Source organism: Armigeres subalbatus, chromosome 1 (genome assembly GCF_024139115.2).
Source record: "Armigeres subalbatus isolate Guangzhou_Male chromosome 1, GZ_Asu_2, whole genome shotgun sequence".
Taxonomy (NCBI): Eukaryota; Metazoa; Arthropoda; class Insecta; order Diptera; family Culicidae; genus Armigeres; species Armigeres subalbatus.
In genome coordinates this window covers 112,401,227-112,418,357 of record NC_085139.1, presented here as the reverse complement: position 1 = coordinate 112,418,357, position 17,131 = coordinate 112,401,227, and positions in this window count along the sequence as shown.

The following is a 17,131-nucleotide window of genomic DNA, read 5'->3' as shown; positions in this document are numbered from 1 at the left end:
AAGCAAGCTTCTGCATATCAAATCAGTGTCGATGATTCATATACTCTTCCTTTATGTTACCCAGTGGAAAAAATATTGAAATTATTGAGATTAGTTTTAGTAGAACCCTTATTGCAAGACAAGTGAAAAACGCACTCTTACCCCACCGGTGGGGTAAAAGTGCGCATCGGGTGGGGTAAGAGTACGCATTTATCCAATCATGTGCTTTAAGTATATATTGACACAAATAAGAGTTAATAACATTTAATTGATGTTTAATGAGCATATATTAGGGAATGTTTAAAGATACGTAACTCTTAAAGGGGGAGGGGGTCCTAAAAATATGCACTTTCATACGAAAAACCATTGTTTTTTATATATACAAAAAACTACAGAGGTAAAAATATATATCAGATTATGCGTGGCGTATACAAAGGCATTTTCCTTAAAGAAGGTCCACCAATCACGTAACGTAAAATTTGGATATTTCATCACCCCTCCCCCCCTATCTTACACTAATTGTATGAATCGTCTAAAAATTATAACATCTCGCAACCCCTCCCAGCTAAACGTTGCGTAATTTATGAATGTTTCTTTTGATTAAATGAAATTTTCATTTAGATGAAATTGTGTTTTCGTACTATGTTTTGTTGTACAACAAGTCCTAATACAATTTCATTATTTCGCTTCAGTGCTTTGTTCGCTAAGTTCTTTCTAACACTGAATTACTTCAACTTATCCTAAAAACTTGTGATAATTTCAAATTCTGTCCCTTTTTTCTTAGTTGTGGATCTTTACGCTTTGGAAGAAGTCTTATTTCGGCCAGAGATACGGGTTTGACATCATAACTTGAAGATTCATATGCGTACTCTTGCCCCACCGATTCCTGCGTACTTTTACCCCACAGTCCCAAAAATTATTCAAGTAATGGTTTTGACTTCTTGGAAAACCAACCGGATCGGTGTTCTGTACCATAAAGTACTCTATACAATAGGTTATCGAAATGGTATAATGTTCACCTGATTGAACGTCTTCTTCTTCTTCTTGGCATTACATCCCCACACTGGGACAGAGCCGCCTCGCAGCTTAGTGTTCATTAATCACTTCCACAGTTGTTAACTGCGAGGTTTCTAAGCCAGGTTACCATTTTTGCATTCGTATATCATGAGGCTAGCACGATGATACTTTTATGCCCAGGGAAATCGAGACAATTTCCAATCCGAAAATTGCCTAGACCGGCATCGGGAATCGAACCCAGTCACCCTCAGCATGGTCTTGCTTTGTAGCAGCGCGTCTTACCGCACGGCTAAGGAGGGCCCCACCTGATTGAACGTATATATGGTAATGAAATACTAGTTGCGGAAATCCAATTATTTTTAGCAAAATGATCAAAAAGTTATCTAACTCCATATCTCCATTGATGTTTATTCAAATCGTTTACAATTACACACGATAATAGTTGGCCAGAATACCTGTCAAACTGATGCAGTGCTGCTAGTTTATCTTTTTTTATTACTTCAAAAAATCGAAAACGTACTCTTACCCCACGCGCACTCTTGCCCCACTCTACTCTAATGTCAATGAAGAAGAAGAAGAAGTGAGCGCTTTGATGAAACGTTCGAAAGTAGCTCCAGTTCTTGCTGTGTACCAATCTGCTCTACTCTGCCTTCATCATGCCGCCCAATAAGCACCTTTCCATTTCGCCCAGGCCATATGTATTTGGCACCCAGTGAAGATTGAGCATTTTTAGCATACTGCAGAAGAGCGCAACCAAATGCTGTCATCTCGTCTCGTATCGATACTCGATTGGTGCTTCCTTTGCACATGTCTGATATAACAGATGCTTCGAGGAGTCCATACTTCTGTTCGAAGAATTCTTCTTTCAGTTTTTCCTCACGAAAAGTTACCAATATTGGCACCGCAGTTCTGCCCGTGTTTTTTTTCGGTTAGTCTTTTAGCAGCGACGACTGCCGATTCATCGAGAGCATATTCTAAGGCAGCACACAATTTATAAATAAATAAGCTGTTTCGTATCCTCTCAATCATTTAACGGTAGGCCCATTATCAGCGCATTTTTAGCCACCAACTGTCGATTCGCCTTATCTAGCTCCGCTTCCAAAGTGTTTACCTCGACAGAAAGTTCGTTATGTTTCTTCTGCCAATCCGTATTTTAATGTTCTCAGTGTCTTCACCGCACCCATATATTCTCTGAATTGTTGAAAAATCACTTTGATATTCTCAAATTGGTTCGAAAGAACTTGCTGCGACTCTTAAATTTTACTGCTGGTCTTCACCAAAGTTGCCAACTGCAAGCGAGATTAGTCGACGACATATCGCAATTGGGAAATCTCTTTTTTCGATTCATTGATACCTTGATTTAGTGCGTGCAGCTCAGCAATAACAGCATCAAGGTTCACAGTTTGGCTGATATGTGACTATAACTCTGAGCACTCGACAGAACACATATACGGTTTCTTCTTAGCACTGGTGATTGCATTCCCGAATAGCTATTTGCATCGGAAATGTGCAGACTTCCGCATTGAACGCACTCGATGAGTCAAAACGCCCCCCTTTGATTTCTAGAAAACTATACCTAACTAAGGGTAAAAATCAGTTGGAACCTATAAATATTTGTAAAACCATCAAACTGTGTGAATGTGGAAGTATTTTTCTATTACACAATGAAAATAATAGCAAAATACAATAAGTTACAGTTTTGATGTAACTTTTCATATTTGTTTGCTCAACATTCTCGAGCGACTCTAGCATACTGTCCGGAACACTTGCACTGGAACACTCAGTTGGGCAACAAAATAACTTTTCTCAGTGGTTAATATGATATAAAATTGCTTCCATCTTCAAAAATGTAAAGATTTTCGAAAACATGTTTCACTGGCCAAAACGCTCCAGCGTAGGCAGGACGGTATGCACTTACCAACTATACACAAGCGCAGCGAGCCTGCAGCAGTGGCTTCTAAATTGTATAAACAATATTAAAATGTAATTCAAACCTGCTTAAATGGACTTATGTTGGTTTTTTAATATCAAGCACATAAGGATTTGTAACCTTTTTATTATGGGATAGATAAAATACTAAAAAAGGGCTATGAAACGTGTTCGATTACGGTGGGGCGTATTGCCCAGGCACTTTTTGAAATCCAGTTTTCACGACTTTTCAAAAAAGCTTTATTACGTGTTATCTGCAATATTTTTATATGACTACTCACAGGTAATGCATTTGCGACTTGTTGAACTACCAAATAACACAAAGTTTCCATAAATTACGTTGGAAAGTAAAAAGTTTTCATAGGTATTGCCTAAGGGGGGGCATATTATACCGTCTTACCCTATTTTTGTCAGTTCAATTAAGAGGACCGTTAGCACCGCTCAACTCAGTAACAGAGTAATAGCACCAGTCATATAAACAATGATGAATTTTTTTTTCTTCCTAAGCAATGGAGGGGGAATCTGCTCAACAGACATCCTGGGTTGACCACGAAGTGCGGGGTTAGGGATCACCGAGGGAGGCAGGACTACATCCCCGACCCGCTAAACCGTTTCCATTGCCGCCAAGCCCATAGTCCCTTCGGTACAACCAGAAATTAATGCTTCAAAGGGGGCCAGTGCACAACGCACCCTCGAGGTTAGCTGCGTGTCCTTGCAGCACCGATCATCGTAACTCGCTTTTTTAGAAGAACACCATGGTATCGTGCCAGCGCATTGCCGGCTTTCCAGGTGGCCTTACCACGCCCTATGTCCTCGGAAGGTGGGAAGGGTCGACTTCGCGCCTGGTTCCCTCTGCACGACTGGTATCAAGAATGATGATGCCGCGTGCACCCCAAATTGACCTTTCTGCAATAGGGCCTATTCGCCAGCACACAGAGGAACTTGCCGACGCAGTGCCTACGCCTGCCCCAGCCTTGACGAGGACCCCTTTCCGTCCTCGGGCTCGGAACCCGCCCGGTTGACCAATGCCGCGAAAGCGACGATACCATGTTGTTCTTCGCGCGGCCACTTTTTCGATAAAAGGATCGAGTTCGACCACAGAGCATGACCACCGGTATGACCCATGAAGCCGACTCCGGTCCTTTGGACCACCTCTTATTTGCGCCTGAACTAGCCATCCTTGAGTCCACGCGCCACCTTCTGTGTAGCTCCGAGACGATTTGGGCGATAGCCGATAAAACGGCGTTCTAGCCAACTTCATCTTTACACATCCTCCGAACTAGGTTGTCCGGGGTAGTGTCCAGACCACATGTGGCAAGCATGTGGTCACGCATTGCGCGAAAACGTGAGCACACGAACAACACGTGTTCCGCCGTTTGCTCTAAACCTGCGCACACCAAACACTCGGGCGAGGCCGAGCAAGCCAGCTGCGTTACCTGCACTGTGATTTTGCAGCACGCTTAAACGCCGGGCACATCGAACCCCCATGGGGTGCTTGCTGTTCACAGCTTTTCTGGAACAAATCAAACAATTGGGAGGGTTCGTGCAGCATTGTGCCTTATGTCCCTCCAATCTGCAGCGTCGGCAGAGATTGCTTCTGTCAGGGCCATTGCAGTCCCATTGCTTGTCTCCCGGTTCCAGGCACTTGAAGCAAACTTTGGGTTGCTCGTATATGCTCACAGGGCATACCGACCATCCCACCTTGACGCTCCCTAACTTGACTACCTTGGAGGCGTCCGCTGCAGATAGCCGAACCAATGCTACCTGCGTCCCTGCCGGACCTTTCCGTAGCCGAACGGCTGCGGTGGGCGTCTCCACTTCACACTGTCGCCGCAGTGCCGTGACGAGCTCTTCGACTTCGGTGATCTCGTCCAGGTCTTTAACCCTTAGATTCACCTCCGTAGTGAGTGCCCTCACCTTGACCGTCTCGCCTAGAACTTCCTCCGCCAACTTCTTGTAGGCGGCGCCCTTTTGCGAGACGCCCCGCTTCAGCTCGAGGATCATCTCGCCCATCCGGGTACGTCTTATTCGACGTACGTCGGCGCCGAGTTCACCGAGCTTGACGTCACTCCTCATCGCCTTCAAAACGTCCGAGTACTTAGCCTCGTCAGCCGTAATGACTAGGGCATCGCCCCTGGAGCGATTGGCGCCTATCCTAGAATTCTTGCTACCCTCATTTGCCTGGGCCTTCTTTTCGGCCCTTGACGTCTTCGGTTTCCTCTTGTTCTTGACCAGGGTCCAGGAGACGTCATCCCCCTCTATTTCCCTGGTCTGGTGCGGCTGAGAACTTTCAGCCTGCCGTAACCCCTTACCACCGCCTTTCCTGAGTGGACGGACCTTTCCAGGTCCTTCCTCCCCCGGTTCAGGAGGTACCTGGCCGGGGTTCAGCTTCCCAGCCCCACTACGCTTGTTCGGGGTAGTAACCCTCCGCGTTTTGGAGCGGCCCCCAGGGATCTCATCCCCTGGAGACTGTCTCCCCCGTTTTTGTGTCTGCCCCGTTGAAGCAGTCACCCCCGACGTACCCGCAAAAACTTGAGCCTCAGTCTGGGTAGACTTTGGTACCACCGTCTTCGCTGGCACGCCCTCGGTCGATTCGACCTTGCCCGAGTCCGCGAATCCTTGGGCCTTAGTCTGGGTAGACCTCGACTCCACCGATTTCACGGGTTTACACTTGGCCGTCCCGACCGCCCTCTCCAGCATCGACTTTCGAAGTTTCTGCAAGCTCCTCTTGAGGTCCTTGCTGATATTATGCTTCGATGACGCAAAGTCGATGATGGCGTCCAGCTGTTCTGTCGCCACCTCGAGGGCCGAAAACCCATCGCGTTTGCGGTTCATCGCCTCCACAAGCCATGGGCCGTCAATAACCCCTACCGGCGTTTTTTTAGCCGAGAGGAAGGTTGAGTGAGCCACGCTGGCGCTGCGCACTGAGCTGCCGACTATTGCCTCTGGCCTCCTAGGCGGAGACCTGAACAACCCACCTCTTGCGAAGGGGTTGTCGCCTACACTACTACCACTAATTGAAGAATTGACTTGGTTTGGTCCACCACGGTTGGAAGTTGGAAGAGGTCCACCACGCCAGAGCCCAGCATGACGCGGTAAGGGACAATTACTGTGGAGGGTGCCCAGGTACCCCACAGGCTCCGTTAAAGGCCTAGCTTATTATTTCACCCCCTGGCCATGCATACCCTCGGCACGGGTCGCTTGACGCCTTGGGATTAGGGGTTAGGGACGATGGTCCCCTTGGTCGCACCCACTCATTCTAGCTGATGTCAGAAGAACAACAGTGCCCAGGCTGCACTACCAGCTAAGTACAAAACCCTTAGCTGGCGGTCGATTGTCATCGGAAGACCCGTGGAAGCGTGAGATTGGAACTTGTGAGGACCAGAGCTGTGTAGGTCGCTCCTTCCCAGATGTCAACTCACCATATCGCAGCCCGAGGTGATGTATGTGTATGTGTGTGTGTCTGTGCGCACCCACCCAAAAAAATGTCACTCGACGAGACGAGAGAGAAACGCTGAAACCGCTTGCAGATCGCCATGTCAACAATGTCATCAAGGCCTACTGTGAGAGCCAATCACCGATGAACTATTAATTGCCGAATGCGCAAAGGCGCCAACTGAACGCGACTCACCAGCTACGAAGCTTATTATTTGCACCTTCCATCTTTTTAGCAAAGCTACTGGTACAACGCTTATGGCAATGTAAACTGGATTGGAACGAACCCGTTGACGACCAAACACAATTGGAAAGGAAAAACTGATGAAGTTAAAAATCCCTCGCTAAGTAAACTTTCGTGATGTTTTTTACGAGCTGCACGGATTTGCTGATGCGTATAATGCGACATACGGGGCCTCCGTTTACATCCAAAGCATATTGGTTGATGGAACCGTCAAATCCAGACTGTTAATCAGCAAATCGAAGGTGGCACCACTCCGAGCACTTACGATTCCACGCAAGGAATTGAGCGCATCATTATTACTCGTTCGTCTGGTCTGCAAGGTGCTGCCAGCCCTCAGCATCAACATACGAAAGGTAGTGTTATATTCCGACAGCGAAATAGTTTTGGCGTATCCGTATCCGTATAAAGTATCCTTATCAGCTACAAACATTCGTATGTAATCGTGTAAGCGAGATTCAAGCCAACTCCAATGGACTTTTTTGGAATTATGTTCGTTCCCAACACAACCCAGCGGACATTGTATCTCGTGGGATGCTTCCATGCGTGCTTTTGGTTAGCGAACTGTTCTGAACTGGTGGCAAGTATATCAACTCACCGGTTACTAGTCTTAAGGTGGTGAATGATGTGCTCGACGAGTATCTACCGGAACTGAAGGTCAATGTAGCAGGACTGCCGGCGCACATCAACGAGCAGCTGGAAATATTTGAAACCTGCAGTTCTTTCCGATGGCTTCAACGAATAATCGCATGGGTGATGCGATTCTCGGACAACGCGCGCAAGCCTAAAAAGGAGCGCATCACCAGAAGACATCTAATCGTGCAAGAACTTCGACGGTGGACGATGGTCATCGTACGCGTGGTTCAGCACATCGAACTACGCGATGAAATCCAGCGAGTGAAAACTAAAACGCTTTGCAAACGCATCGGAAATCTCAATCCGATCTACACCGATGATGGTGTGGCAAGGGTCGGTAGACGACTCAACCGACGAATCAAAGCACCAGCTGATTCTTCCAAACGCAAGTCCAGTCACACATCGCCTGATTCGAGAAATGCATACGAACTTTTGCATGTTGGACCGACTGGGCTTCTTTCTGCAATCAGACAACAGATTTGGTTGCTACGCGCTCGATTAACCATTCGACTGGTGACTAGGTCATGCGTGAAATGCTTTCGATCGAATCCAACAGGCATTTCTCAGCTCATGGGCAATCTTCCAAAACAACGTGTGACATTATCCCCCGTCTTCAGCATTACTGGTGTCGACTATGCCGGACCGATGCTTGTGAAGCAAGGAACACATCGTCCAAAGGTGGTCAAAGCTTACAGTTTTCGTTTGTATGGCAACGAAGGCCGTAGGGTAACGGCTGTATTTTGGACCGGGCTCTTATTTTGGACCACCTAGCTGAATTTTGTATTTATATCACACAAAACTAAATAAAACGTGCAATATTTAAATTTTATTGCACAAAGAAACTATCCATAAGGTATTCCCTACATTTGTTTCTTATAAAATATTGCAATTATTAAGAATATTTTCACGTATTTACCCATGCCGGCTGGATTAGACCAAAAATAAGACGACATTGTAAAATTGAACTCAACTTTCAAAAGCTGTAAGTTTATTTGTACATAGATTTAAACCACGTGAATGATGTTGTTGACTCATTAAAACCTAATTGAAGCAGTTTCATATCTCGAACGAAACATTGTAAGTTTAAAAACAGTATTCTGAGGCATGTCTAAAATAGGTTCATTTTTATTGAACCGAACATATTTTCGACATATCTTCTTTTTAAGTTCTAGATCTCTTAAACTTTTGTTTTTAGCAACCATTTGTTTCTCTAGTATCAAACCATTCATAAATTACTGTTCATACCGCATTTATAAATTACCGTTTATTGATGTAAGCCCTAGAAAAATGTCTATTAACCCAACATGTAACTGCTTTTATTATTTCCGTACGAAAATACTGCCTATGATCGCATATCAGTCCCACCTTTGCTGTAATTCCTATCCATATTTGTCCCATAATATGCGATTGTGAGCAGAATAGTTGAGAAATCTCTACGACAAGAACCAATCTTTGCTATAGCTCTCCGTCCGTGCTGTTTGCCAATGCAACAGAGTTCCGCGTTCTACGATTATGTTTCGTTTTAAAGAAGAGTATGCAATGAGAAAGGAAGAGCCAGGCAACCGACTTTTGTCTGTGGCGGAAATGGAACAGATCTAACAAACTACATAAAAATATGCAGGGTATGTATGCAGGTGTATACATCACGGCAATGGGCCTAAGTTTGTTTTGCTTTGATGATGCTGTACCGAGTGGTACTGACATTGAAATTAGTTTCAATACCCTAAGCTTGTAGATATTGTTCTAAGCTTTGAATGCCTATAAAAATGTATTGCTTCACAAGGACTTTCAGGATGAAAACGCCGAAAATGCTGGAGATCACTAATTTAATCCAATAGTAACATAACTTTGCAATCAATACAAAATTGTTCGAGTGGTCCAAAATATGTTCAACAGGTGGTCCAAAATAAAAACAGGTGGTCCAAAATTAAATCTACATATCTTCAGAATTTATGGTAGTTTGGTTCTTTCAGTGGGATTTACAACATTTTTACCTACAAATCCTACTTAGCATTCACCACTTTTTAGTTGCATAGGGAATTGATCAAGTATTATTACAAAATCTAACTTTTATTCGACAAAATTGTTCGGCCATCTCCTAAAGTGGTCCAAAATACCTCCCTTACCCTACACTTGGCGTTGGTGTCCGATCTGACAACCGACGCATTTCTCGCCGCCTTGCAACGCTTCGTAGGGGAGTTGTTTCGCAAATTCATTCTGATAATGTGACAAATTTTCATGGTGCTAAGAATGAGCTTCACCATGTATTCGAGATGTTCCGGAACCAGACCGACGTAGACAAGATAGTAAGGTTTTGCCACTTGAAAGAAATTGAGTAGCATTTCATTCCGCCAGACTCTCCCGAGTTCGGTGGCCTGTGGGAGGCTGTCGTAAAGAGTACCAAGACACACCTGAAACGAGTAATAGGAAATAAAACGTTAAATTTCGAAGAAATGGTAACAATATTGTGCGAAATTGAGGCCGTTCTCAACTCGAGACCACTTTTCGCTATTTCCGGAGACCCAGCTGATCCAGAAGTGATTTCTCCAGCACACTTTTTGATTGGTCGCTCAATGACTGCCTTACCCGAACCTAGCAACATCTGCAGCTACTTCGAGAACAATTCTGGAGGGCTTGGTCTCGCGATTACTTGTGCAGCCTGCAACCGGAAAGAAAAACTGGAACACCGCATCAAACGTTCGACCTGGGATGATCGTGCTTCTGCAGGACAAAAACCCACCTCCACTGCACTGGAAGCTCGGTCGTATCACCAAAGTCTATCCTGGTCCCGACAGTTTGGTCCGTGTTGTAGACGTTTTCAGCGAAGGCAAAATCATAACAAAAATACATTTTTTTCTGTCATAACTTTATCAATCATGATGTGTACATTTTCCGCAGTGTAGTATAATTTGCGATCATAACGTGGGTTCGATTCGTGCCCTAGTGAGGAGAAAACTTTCGGTCAACGGAAAAGTTTCCATTCATTCGCTGAGACTTGTGGTTATGTCCTGTACGTTGTCTAATGCCAGATGTTAAGTATTCAGTCTGTTCGACCTCTGGTTGACACCATTTTTATTTACACCATTTTTTACCAATAACGTAGCATACTATACAGCCAGTCATAATAAACATCATATCTATTTATACACCTAATTTTTAATGCAAATGCATAACTGTTATAGTTTTCCAATCACGTGAATATAAACATAAAACCGTTTCACAAATCGTCGAATTCCATCGAATTGACATAACCAGAGCCCACCTCAATACGAGCTCGAATTTGAGGTCAACTTAAAACGCAAACCCGCGTGGCTGTGGCGCGCAATTTAATCTACTTTTCCGCCCCCATCGTGCGCTACTGATCAGTCTGTTTGAATGGCTGTAACTGAGCAATTTAACGATCGCACATTTCCGACTTTTCCATCAAAAGAGGTTCCCTGGTACCTCGATTTCGTGATGAGAATACCTGAAATACCGAATGATTGGACTGAGCTCATGCGCGTGAGCGCCATTTCAAGCCTCTGAATGTCGCACACGATGATAATGATAATTTCGAGCGATCGACATTCAAATTGGCTATTTCACCCGTCAATGCTCGGCTTTCATGACGATAACGTTTTCCCATTCCGACTATCAATTTGCAACGCGGACATGGTTAGTGACCGCACTGGGTAACCATAGGGCAATGACGACCGTAATTATGATTACGGTGATCCAGCAGATGGGCTGTCTTAAAGCAAATGATACGCTGATTTATAGACGTATTCCGTTTCATTTCATAGCGGTTTTATACACCTACTACCGCCTGGTCTCTACAAAGCCATCATTTTCTGTTGGTCTGGATGCTAGTGGCTGCCTGCATAATTGGGAAGGAGCAGTTCACTTAGATGGCGAGGAGACAGAGAAAATCGATAATTTCATTTTATACTGTAAAAACAACTAATTTATAAGAAAAAAGCATACGAAAAAATCCAGTCGCAAGGCGAATGGTAGACAGCACCATCGAAGATGGAGTAGTAAAAAAAGAATAATCCAACTACCTGCATTGACTATGACTTTCTATGCAATTTATGATCATTTTTATCTCACTAAAAAGTGATCAACCAATCATTAAATCATCTTAAACTAGACCTCATTCTAATCAATAATCACAGACCGTCTACTTACAAAATTATGAATTTGGTATTGGCCAGGTTGAAAAAAAAATATGACTCCTCAGTGCACCTTTCTTGGCGAAGAACAGTAAACAGAGCAACACCATGGATGATGGCAAAGTAGCCACACCACCAGCTGCAGCAAGTTCAAGATTATCTGCTTTCTTGGAAAGTGGTGTGCTGCGTGCGCGGTTGTTCCAACCTGAAACATCGATGACTGCCTGGTCAGTCCACTGCTCGCGATACCGAAGTGTGAAAAAAGTTCGCCAATAATAGTCGCGAAAGCCGATGGCGACAGTATTTTTAATCAGGTTAGCCTGGCAGAATACGGTGGAATGGTGTCATAATTGGGTACCGTTCGCCATACTTAAGCACATTTTTACTTCGAATGTCATTATAGCACATAAATTGAAAGATAAATTGATCCCATTGGTAAACGCGAAGGAGTAGAATTTTTCGATATGCGCATGATCATATCTTTATGATTGTAACTTAAAACTCCGAACAGCTTGTTAACTCAAATACCCAACAGCAGCCAACACACAGTAAATTACAAAATTTCGACGAGATTTTGCTGTAAAAACGCCCGGTGCTCCCCTGACCATCATAAACAAAGCATATTCTTCATCAAAAGTAATACTTACTTACTTACTTATAGATTCTGTAAACCTCCGGTGGTACAAAGGGCCGACTTGAAAGATCTCCATCCCGAGCGTTGTCCAGCTATCGCTTTAATCTGTTGCCAGGTTAGATTTTGGTCGACTTCTTTTATTTCTTTATTGAGGCTTCGCCGCCATGAACCTCTAGGTCTGCATATGCTGCGATGTCCCGCTGGTTTCCAGTCTTATGCTTGTTTACAGATTTCTTTTCCGTCCCTACGAAGAGTGTGGCCGACCCAGCCCCACTTCCGATCCCGAATTTCTGTTGCTATCGGCCTCTGGTGACAACGACGATGGAGCTCGTTGTTTGAGATCCAGTTGTGAGGCCACCAGGCCCGAATTATATACCGCAGGCATCTGTTAATGAACACCTGCAACCGTTGAGTGTTCTCCACTGATACACACCATGTTTCGCTAGCGTATAAATGCACAGATTTCACGTTAGAGTTGAAAATTCGTATTTTGGTGCGTTCACTTATCTGCCTGTTTTTCCTGATACTCGCAGAGGCAGCCCTTGCTTTCTTGATCGCGCCTATGTCGATCTTGGTACCGCCGTCTGACGCCATTTGGCTACCAAGGAATTGGAATATTTCAACATTCTCCATCCATTTACATCCAACGATTTGGTTTTGTTGACGTTGATGACTAAGCCTGCCGAAGAGAAGCGCTCGGAAAGGTCGATGAGCTTACTCTGCATATCAGAGCGCCGTTGAGCGAGGAGTGCAACGTCATTAGCCAATTCGAAGTCGTTTAGGTGGGTTATAGACTGTCATAACAGCCCGCGGTTTGGTTCACGGTCAATTGCACCTACCAGAATTTCGTCGATTACGATGAAGAACAGGGTCGGACAAGACCCCATTGTGCAGCACTCTACACGAAAAGGCCTCGTACTGTGCCGATGATTTTCTCAGGAACCCCTTGCGTCTCAGGGCGCCCCACATATTCTCGTGATTGAGACGGTCGAAAGCTTTTTCGTAGTCAATGAATACCAAGTAAAGGGTCTTTGGATTCGTTGATCTGCTCCAGAATGATACAGAGCGTAACAATATGGTCCATACAAGATCTTCCGGCACGGAATCCGGCCTCCTTCCGCCGGAGAGTCGCATTGATCTCCTCCTGAATCCGGGCCAGGATAATTTTGCATAGAACTTTGAGAACGATACACAGCAACATAATGCCTCGCCAGTTATCGCACACAGCCAGGCCATTTTTTTGGGCACCTTCACTAAGATACCTTGCATCCAGTCGACCGGGAAAGTTGCGGTGTCCCAGATAATACGAAATAAACGATGCAGTAGTTGAGCGGATGTCATGGGGTCAGCGTTGAGCATCTCGGCTGATATACGATCGACACTCCTGGGACTTTATTCGATTTCATGCTTTGGATGACTATTTGAATCTCTAGCAGTGATGGAGTTTCGGTATTGCCGCGTGTTATACGTCGGATCATGCCGAGGTGGTGGTGGCCTGGCTGGCACTTGAAAAAGTTAAAAAGTTGTTCGAAGTGCTCGAACCAGCGTTTCAGCTGGTCAGTTGGGTCGGTCAAAAACTGATCATTCGCGTCTTTCACAGGCATCGTTGCATTCATCTTCGTGATATATCGTAGAGGAGTCGAATGTCCCCGGTTGCGGCGTCTCTCTCTCCTTCGTCGGCCAGAGAGTCTGCCCACGCTCACTTGTCCCGTCGACATGAGCGTTTTACTTCCTTCTCAAGAGCCGCGTATCGTTGACGGGCTAAGACTTTGGCTCCTCTGCTTTTTGATCGCTCTATCGCGGCTTTGGATACTCTACGCTTCACTATCTTCCTCCAGGTCTCATCGGTGATTCATTGTTTTCTCTGGGTGCGGAGTTCGCCCAGATTGTTCTCGCTGGTGGCGATGAAGGCATTCTTGATTGCGGTCCTTTAGTCCTCTACGCTGCCACCTTCCGGAATATCTGCAGCACGCGTCTCCAACGAAGGACCGTTTCGCCGTGGCATCTTCCAGTCGCCAGTCGGCGTGTGTTGAAACGTCGTCCAACTCTTTTCTCCTGCCGACGAATCCGCGCAATGCGCAGGCGTATTTCGCCGATGAGGAGGTGATGATCAGATACGATATCGGCACTACGTTTATTCCGTACATCAAAAAGGCTCCGTTTCCATTTTCGGCTGATGCAGATGTGGTCGATTTGATTTTCTGTAAAGCCGTCATGGGAGACCCACGTGACCTTGTGAACCATTACCAGTCGGCAAGGATATTTCGGGTCTCTATCAGCAGAGCGAGGTTGAGGATCAAAGGCCGGTTCTTCAACTTCAGCATAATCAACGTCCATAGCCCACACTCCAGAAGCACTGATGATGATAAGGACGCATTCTACGCGCAGCTGGAACGTGAGTACGACAGCTGCCCAAGACACGACGTCAAAATCATCATAGGAGATTTGAACGCTCAGGTTGGCCAAGAGGAGGAGTTTAGACCGACTATTGCAAAGTTCAGCGCTCACCGGCTGACGAACGAAAACGGCCTACGACTAATTGATTTCGCCGCCTCCAAGAATATGGCCATTCGCAGCACCTACTTCCAACACAGCCTCCCGTATCGGTACACCTGGAGATCACCACTGCAGACAGAATCACAAATCGACCACGTTCTGATTGATGGACGGCACTTCTCCGATATTATCGACGTCAGGACATATCGTGGCGCTAACATCGACTCTGACCACTATCTGGTGATGGTTAAACTGCGCCCAAAACTATCCGTCATCAACAATGTTCGGTACCGACGACCGCTGCGGTACGACCTAGAGCGACTGAAGCAACCTGATGTCGCCACTGCATACGCGCAGCATCTCGAGGCAGCGTTGCCGGAAGAGGGTGAGCTCGATGGGGCCCCTCTTGAGGACTGCTGGAGTACAGTTAAAGCAGCCATTAACGACGCAGCGGAGAACAACGTCGGGTATATGGGTCGAAGTCGACGGAACGATTGGTTCGACGAAGAGTGCAGACAGATTCTGGAGGAGAAGGACGCAGCGCGGGCGGTCGCGCTGCAGCAAGGTACCCGGCAGAACGTGGAACGTTATAGACGGAAGCGAAGACAGCTGACCCGCCTTTTTCAGGAGAAGAAACGCCGCCTGGAAGAAGCGGAGTGCGAGGAGATGGAACAGCTGTGTCGTTTTCAAGATACACGCAAGTTCTATCAGAAACTCAACGCATCCCGGAAAGGCTTCGTGCCGCGAGCCGAAATGTGCCGGGATAAGGATGGGAGCATCTTGACGAACGAACGTGTGGTGATCGAAAGATGGAAGCAGCACTACGAGGAACATCTGAATGGCGCTGAGAGTACAGGCAGTGAAAGTCAAGGCAGCGGAGGAGATGACTACGTCAGTTCAGCGGACGATGGAAGCCAACCAGCCCCCACCTTGAGGGAAGTTAAGGATGCCATTCAACAGCTAAAGACCAATAAAGCAGCTGGTAAGGATGGTATCGGAGCTGCGCTCATCAAGATGGGCCCGGAAAAGCTGGCCACTTGCCTGCACAAACTGATAGTCAGAATCTGGGAAACCGAACAGCTACCGGAGGAGTGGAAGGAAGGGGTTATATGCCCCATCTACAAGAAAGGCGACAAACTGGAGTGTGAGAACTTTCGAGCGATCACCATCCTTAATGCCGCCTACAAAGTGATATCCCAGATCATCTTCCGTCGTCTGTCACCATTAGTGAACGAGTTCGTGGGAAGTTATCAAGCCGGCTTCGTTGACGGGCGCTCGACAACGGACCAGATCTTTACTGTACGGCAAATCCTTCAAAAATGCCGTGAATACCAGGTCCCAACGCACCATCTGTTCGTTGATTTCAAGGCGGCATACGACAGTATAGACCGCGTAGAGCTATGGAAAATTATGGACGAGAACAGCTTCCCTGGGAAGCTTACCAGACTGATCAAAGCAACGGTGGATGGTGTGCAAAACTGTGTGAAGATTTCTGGCGAACACTCCAGTTCGTTCAAATCGCGCCGGGGACTAAGACAAGGTGATGGACTTTCGTGCCTGTTGTTCAACATTGCGCTAGAAGGTGTCATGCGGAGAGCCGGGTGTAACAGCCGAGGTACGATTTTCAACAGATCCAGTCAATTTATTTGCTTCGCGGATGACATGGACATTGTCGGCCGAACATTTGCAAAGGTGGCAGAACTGTACACCCGCCTGAAACGTGAAGCAACAAAAGTTGGACTGGTGGTGAATGCGTCAAAGACAAAGTACATGCTTGTGGGCGGAACCGATCGCGACAGGGCCCGCCTGGGAAGCAGTGTTACGATAGACGGGGATACCTTCGAGGTGGTCGAGGAATTCGTCTACCTCGGATCCTTGCTAACGGCTGACAACAACGTTAGTCGTGAAATACGAAGGCGCATCATCTGTGGAAGTCGGGCCTACTACGGGCTCCAGAAGAAACTGCGGTCGAAAAGATTCGCCACCGCACCAAATGTGTCATGTACAAGACGTTAATAAGACCGGTAGTTCTCTACGGACATGAAACATGGACAATGCTCGAGGAGGACTTGCAAGCACTCGGAGTATTCGAGAGACGGGTGCTTAGGACCATCTTTGGCGGTGTGCAAGAAGACGGTGTGTGGCGGCGAAGAATGAACCATGAGCTCGCCCAACTCTACGGCGAACCCAGTATCCAGAAGGTAGCTAAAGCCGGAAGGGTACGATGGGCAGGACATGTTGCAAGAATGCCGGACAGCAACCCTGCAAAGATGGTGTTCGCTTCCGATCCGGCAGGTACGAGGCGGCGTGGAGCGCAGCGAGCGAGATGGGCAGACCAGGTGCAGAACGACTTGGCGAGCGTGGGGCGTATCCGAGGATGGAGAGATGCGGCCTCGAACCGTGCATTGTGGCGTCAAATTGTTGATTCAGTGTTATCTGTTTAGATGTTAACTAAATAAATGAATGAATCAGCAGAGCGAGTTCCAATGCGCACTACATCGTCACAGGCGTCCCCCAAGGCAGTATCCTCCGGCCTTAGTGGCAAAACTCCAACGGGGCCTGGATACCCAGACAGAGTACCTCACCAGCTGGAAGATCTGTATCAATGCGGCG